Here is a 6,752-nt window from a genome sequence, read left to right as displayed (position 1 = left end):
ATTACACGGCCCAGAACATCTAAGGGCATCACAGACCTGTTATTGCCCCAAACTTCCGTGGCCAAGACGACCATAGTCCCTCTAAGAAGCTGATCGTGGACGGTGCCCCTGCATAGCTAGTTAGCAGGCTGAGATGGTTCGATTAGTCTTTGGCCCCTATACCCAAGTCAGACGAACGATTTTCACGTCAGTATCGCTGCGGGCCTCCACCAGAGTTTCTTCTGGCTTCTCCCCACTCAGGCATAGTTCACCATCTTTTGGGTCGTCACAGGCATGCTCTCACTCGAACCCTTCTGAAAGGATCTAGGTCGGTCGGCGATGCAACCCACAAGGGGATCCTGCAAGTCAGCTTCCTTGCGCCATACGGGTTTACTCACCCGTTGACTCGCACGCATGTCAAACTCCTTGGTCCGTGTTTCAAGATGGGCCGAACGGGGAGCTCATAGGCCGATGCACGGAGCACACAGGTACCAAGGCATGCCTAAGGGCACGTGCTGCCTTCCATGTGAAGGGATGAGAGATCCATCCTATTGACGCCCAAAAGATTGCGGAATAAGGGGCGAATTTCAAAAATTTTTCTCTCCCTTCAACTGGGAATCGTATTCCCCATTTAGAAAATCATATTTTCAAGGATCAATTCTGAACCATAAACTGAACCAGATCTGAACCAAAAAGGAGTGGGAAGGATTATACCTGATACGGAGAAGTAATATCTCCCAACGAAGGTGTTCACACCCAAGGAAGGATCCAAAGATTGCTCCCACTGAAGATGGCGTAGTGCAGGTGGAGCAGAATCAGCAGTGTTCTTCTCCAAGAACTCTGTCCTTCGCAAGAATCAGCAAGATGGTACGTGAGCACAGCTTCCTTTCAATCCTTTCTCAAAGGACTGATGTCAAGATCCAATCTTGATTTCTCCCACAAGTGGAGATCGAACTGGCAAACAGGGCGGCAAGAACAGGGAGGCGGCAAGAGAGTATTTGCAGGGAGCAGAATTCTCTCTTCTTGATTTCAGCACTAAAGAAAACCTGATGATCTGTGTGTATTGTATATCTAAAGGCTGCCGCCCCCTTCTTCTTTTATAGTCTTAAAGGGATCAGCTCCTAATCAGATTAGGAGTTGCTAATCCAAATCATATTTGGTTTAGAAGTCCCTTTAAGTGATAAGGGATAATCCTTATCTTATCTGGAGATCAGATCAGCCATCTCCTAATCTGATTAGGAGGTTTCCAGATCTAAATATCATTTAGATCTTGGACTCTCTAAGTGGATAGGGTCTAAGCCCAATCCTATTAGCTGATCCACTTCAGATTTCGCCCATTTATTAACTAAATAAGCAGCCCAGTTCGAAATGGGCTTTAGGCCCATTAAGCTTATGTGCTCACTTAACCCTCTTAACTGCTACCCAGTTGGGCTTCCTTGTATGGCGTGGGACCCAAGCATTGATCTACACATCAGCCACATGGGTTCGGCCCAGCCTTTGTTACAAGGCCTGGCCGAATACACTGTTAAAGACAGTGCACCCCCTGAAACCCATCAAATGGGCTCTACAGGCCCATTACTTACCCTAAGAGGTCCCTAGGCCAAGCCACCTTGTAACACCCAGGGACTGTGGGCAGATGCAAGATTAGCCCATCAGGTATTATCCTCAATGGTCTTACACTTAACCTCTCAGCCCATAATGATCATACACAGCCCGACAAGAGATGACCTCTCCCTCGGCTGCAAGGAACAGTGTTGCACTCTCCACTCACATGGATCCCGAGAATTAAAACCTTCTTGCAAACAATTTAGAAACCATATATATATACTTTTATATCTTATATAAAATATATTTTGCAAAACAAATCTCAACGGTTGAAATCAGCTGCCGGCAGTCTTGGTTTCCATCAGTGAGAGTGCATCCCCGATCATTACCTTTGTCCGACAAATGGGCTGATCTTGTCACTACGATCACCCACTCAAATGAATTCTCGGACTGTCCCAACATACCCAGGTTTTGACCCCTGCTAAGGATCTCACTGATTGGTACATCAAAGATAGTCCAATCCGACACCTATTGCAGTATCATAATCGAGTCTAGGGGTCGGGTGTAACTTTCCAGTTTTGCCCATCAGTCTCCAAGGTCCAGGGCAATACTGGAAATCTGGTCCAGTTCAAAGATTCAATTAATACTACACTGTATGTGCCTAGGGTCTCACCCTGGCAGCTAAGACAAGCCACCCCAACCGACTTGGTGGCACTACAGTGTCAGCCTTGTCAGGATAGGTCTCCCCAAACCGACCCACTGGCTGTAAACATTCTAAACTAACACGAGTCTCATTAAGTGTCCAGTTTAAGGGTATTACACAGAAACATACCAAGGGAACATGAATCAAATATGTATCTTTATTCATTTACAATAAACTCATAAAGTACATCATTCTGATTGAAGCTAAGGGCATACAAAACTGTCTAACACCACGATCGCGACGACGACGTCTCGACGGGCATAACGCGACAACCCGAGCTTGGGGCGCCGCCGCAATCCGCATTGGTCCGCACCATGAGCCGAGTGGCGGACAGACTTTCTCCGTTCCAATCCAACTGGGAGCATCGCCGGCCCCCATCCGCTTACCTCTCGACAATTTCAAGTACTCTTTGACTCTCTTTTCAAAGTCCTTTTCATCTTTCCCTCGCGGTACTTGTTCGCTATCGGCCTCTCGCCAGAATTTTAACTTGGACGGAATTTACCGCCCAATTGGAGCTGCATTCCTAAACAATCTGACTCGCCGACAGTGCCTCGTGGTGCGACAGGGTCCTGGCACGACGGGGCTCTCACCCTCTCCGGCGCCCCCTTCCTGGGGACTTGGGCCCAGTCCGTTGCCAAGGACGCTTCTACAGACTACAATTCAGACGACGAAGGTCGGCCGATTCTCAAGTTGGACTGATCCTGGTTCGCTCGCCCTTACTAGGGGAATCCTTGTAAGTTTCTTTTCCTTTGCTTATTGATATGCTTAAATTCAGTGGGTGGCTCCGCCTGACCTGGGGTCGCAAGGCAAGCTCCGTCAACAACGGATCCCTCATCGGGTCACGTAATCGACACCACAATGACAACACAACGTGCACGACGTTCAGCATTCCACCACCTAAGATTGAACCACCAATCGTCGTGGCACTTTGTTGTCGGGGGCCATTATTTGGCCCAACCGCACCAAAACGGAATGGGAGGCCAACATCTGCACCAACTCTCCAACACCTAATGGGGTAAGGGAGGGAGGGGCAAAGATGCGTGACCCCTAGGCAAGCGTGCCCTTGGCCCAGGGCCCTCGGGGGCAACTTGCTTTCAAAGACTCGATCGTTCACGAGATTCTGCAACTCACACCAAGTATCGCATTTCGCTTCGTTCTTCATCGATGCGAGAGCCAAGATATCCGTTGCCGAGAGTCATTTTTGAATACAGAGGCAAAACACCCAATAATGTTGGGATTGTGCACCCTTCCATGGAGATTCCTTGGTCCAATCCACGCCCGGAGTTCGTTGTTAGCAAGGAGGCCACGAGACAATGTGTCGAGCGCAACCCCTAACGAGCGACAGATAGCCATGGTGGTCATACCCCAAGACCACTCCTGGTGGGCCCATGCGGGCATCACATGCTCACAGGTCTTTCCGTGGGATAGGCATCGACAATGATCCTTCCGCTGGTTCACCTACGGAAACCTTGTTACGAATTCTCCTTCCTCTAAATGATAAGGTTCAATGGACTTGTCGCGATGTCGCGAGCGGCGAACCGCTCACGTTGCCACGATCCGAACACTTTACCAGACCATTCAATCGGTAGGAGCGACGGGCGGTATGTACAAAGGGCAGAGACGTAGTCAACGCGAGATGATGACTCGCGCTTACTAGGAATTCCTCGTTGAAGACCAACAATTGAAATGATCTATCCCCATCACGATGAAATTTTCAATGATTACACGGCCCAAAACATCTAAGTGCATCACAGACCTGTTATTGCCCCAAACTTCCGTGGCCAAGACGACCATAGTCCCTCTAAGAAGCTGATCGCGGACGGTGCCTCTGCATAGCTAGTTAGCAGGCTGAGATCTTGTTTGTTAACGGAATTAAATAGACAAATCGCTCCACCAACTAAAAACGGCCATGCACCACCACCCATAGAATCAAGAAAGAGCTCTCAGTCTGTGAATCCTTACTATGTCTAGACCTGGTAAGTTTCCCCGTGTTGAGTCAAATTAAGCCGCAGGCTCCACTCCAGGTGGTGCCCTTCCATCAATTCCTTTAAGTTTCAGCCTTGCGACCATACTCCCCCCGGAATCCAAAGACTTTGATTTTTGATAAGGAGCTGGCAGAGTCAAAAAAGCAACATCTGCCGATCCATTCTCGGCATTGTTTATGGTTGAAACTAGGACGGTATCTGATCGTCTTCGAGCCCCCATCTTTTGTTCTTCATTAATGAAAACGTCCTTGGCAAATGATTTCACAGTGGTTCATCTTTCATAAATCCAAGAATTTAACCTCTGACTATGAAATACGAATGCCCCCGACTGTTCCTATTAATCATTACTCCGATCCCGAAGACCAACATAATAGGACCGAAATCCTATGATGTTATCCCATGCTAATGTAAATAGAGCGTAGGCTTGATTTGGGCATGCTAATTTCTTCAAAGTAACAGCACCGGAGGCACGACCCGGCCAATTAAGGCCAGGAACACATCACCGGCAGAAGGGACAAGACGACCGGCACACACCGCAAGGCGGACCGGTCAACCCAACCCAATGTCCAACTATGAGCTTTTTAACTGCAACAACTTAAATATACACTATTGGAGCTGCAATTTCCGCGGCTGCTGGCACCAAACACCCTCCAATGGATCCTCGTTAAGGGATTTAGATTGTACACATTCCAATTACTAGACTCGTAGAGCCCGGTATAGTTATTTATTGTCACTACCTCCCCGTGTCAGGAATGGGTAATTTGCGCGCCTGCTGCCTTCCTTGGATGTTGTAGTCGTTTCTCAGGCTCCCTCTGTGGAATCGAACCGTAATTCTCAGTCACCCTTCACCACCATTGTAGGCCACTATCCTACCATCGAAAGTTGATGGGGCAGAAATTTGAATTATGCGTGAGCCGACATCGAAGGATCAAAAAGCAATGTCGCTATGAACGCTTGGCTGCCACAAGCCAATTATCCCTGTGGAAACTTTTCTGACACCTCTAGCTTCTAATTCTGAAGGTCTAAAGGATTGATAGGCCACGCATTCACGGTTTGTCTTCGTACTGGAAATAAGAATCATACGAGCTTTTACCCTTTTGTTCCACACAAGATTTCTGTTCTCAATGAGCTCATCATAGGACACCTGCGTTATCTTTTAACAGATGTGCTGCCCCAGCCAAACTCCCCACCAGACATTGTCTTCTGGCCGAATCGGCCCACCGAGGCGAGCCTTGGGTCCAAAAGGAGGGGCGATGCCCCGCCTCTGACTAACGGAATAAGTAAAATAATATTAAAAGTAGTGGTATTTCACTTCTGCCCGAGGGCTTCCACTTATCCTACACCTCTCAAGTCATTTCACAAAGTCGGACTAGAGTCAAGCTCAACAGGGTCTTCTTTCCGCGCTGATTCTGCCAAGCCTGTTCCCTTGACTGTGGTTTCGCTGGATAGTAGACAGGGACAATGGGAATCTCGTTAATCCATTCATGCGTGTCACTAATTAGATGACGAGGCTTTTGTCTACCTTGAGAGAGTCATAGTTACTCCCGTCGTTAACCCGCGCTCGGTCGAATTTCTTCACTTTGACATTCAGAGCACTAGGAAGAAATCACATTGCGTTAGCATCCGCAGGGACCATCACAATGCTTTGTTTTTATTAAAAAGTCGGATCCCCCTTGTCCGTACCAGTTCTGAGTCGGTTGTTCGACGCCCGAGGAAGGCCCCCGACTAGGCCGTTGCCGGTCCGTCCCCCGGCCGGCATGCTGCAAGAGCGGGTTCGGGACTGGGACCTCCGTGCCCAGCCATCAGAGCCAATCCTTTTCTCGAGCTTACGGATCAATTTTGCCAACTTCCCTTGCCTACATTGTTCCATCGACCAGAGGCTGTTCACCTTGGAGACCCGATGCGGTTATGAGTACGACCGGGCGGGATCAGCACTTGGTCCTCTGGATTTTCAAGGTTTGCCGGGGGCACACCGGACTGTTAGACAGTTTTGTATGCCCTTAGCTTCAATATGTACTTTTGTTATTTAGTGGAAATAAATAAAGTGCATGTTTGATTCATGTTGTTTGGTTTAATTCTGTGTAAAACCCTAAAACTGGACATTTGTAGAGACTCATGTTAGTTTTAAATGTTCACAGCCGTTGGATAAGTCTGGGGAGATTTATCCTGCCAAGGCTGATACTGGTGTGCCACCAAGTGTTGGGATGGCCTGTCTCAGCCATCAGGGTAAGACCCGAGGCACATACAGCATGGGATTACTTGAATCCTTGAACCGGACCAGATTTCCAGTCTTGCCCTGGACCTTGGAGATAGATGGGCAAAACTGAAAAGTTACACCTGACCCCTAGACTCGATTATGACACTTCACTAGGTGCTGGATCAGGCTGCCTTTGATATGCCAATCAGTGAGATCCTTAGTGGGGATCAAAACCTGGGTATGTTGGGGCAGTTTGAGAATTCATCTGAGTGGGTGGTCATAGTGACAGAATCAGCCACTTTGTCGGACAAAGGGTAATGATCGGGAATGCACTCTCTTTGAT

General features: G+C 48.3%; 1 non-coding gene and 1 pseudogene across 1 annotated transcript; both read right to left on the bottom strand.

The window, feature by feature from the left end:
* Positions 1 to 3,268: 3,268 nt before the first annotated feature.
* Positions 3,269 to 3,424, bottom strand: LOC148803151 (5.8S ribosomal RNA). Its single transcript, XR_016081636.1, has one exon. It is a non-coding gene; the product is annotated as a 5.8S ribosomal RNA (ribosomal RNA).
* Positions 3,425 to 3,662: 238 nt separating this feature from the next.
* Positions 3,663 to 5,408, bottom strand: LOC148803150 (18S ribosomal RNA; annotated as a pseudogene).
* Positions 5,409 to 6,752: the final 1,344 nt, after the last annotated feature.

This window comes from Nelumbo nucifera, chromosome 1 (assembly GCF_055504915.1).
Source record: "Nelumbo nucifera cultivar China Antique chromosome 1, China Antique-T2T, whole genome shotgun sequence".
NCBI lineage: Eukaryota > Viridiplantae > Streptophyta > Magnoliopsida > Proteales > Nelumbonaceae > Nelumbo > Nelumbo nucifera.
The sequence above is the reverse complement of the archived record's forward strand: the minus strand, read 5'-3'. Positions and strand labels throughout refer to the sequence as shown.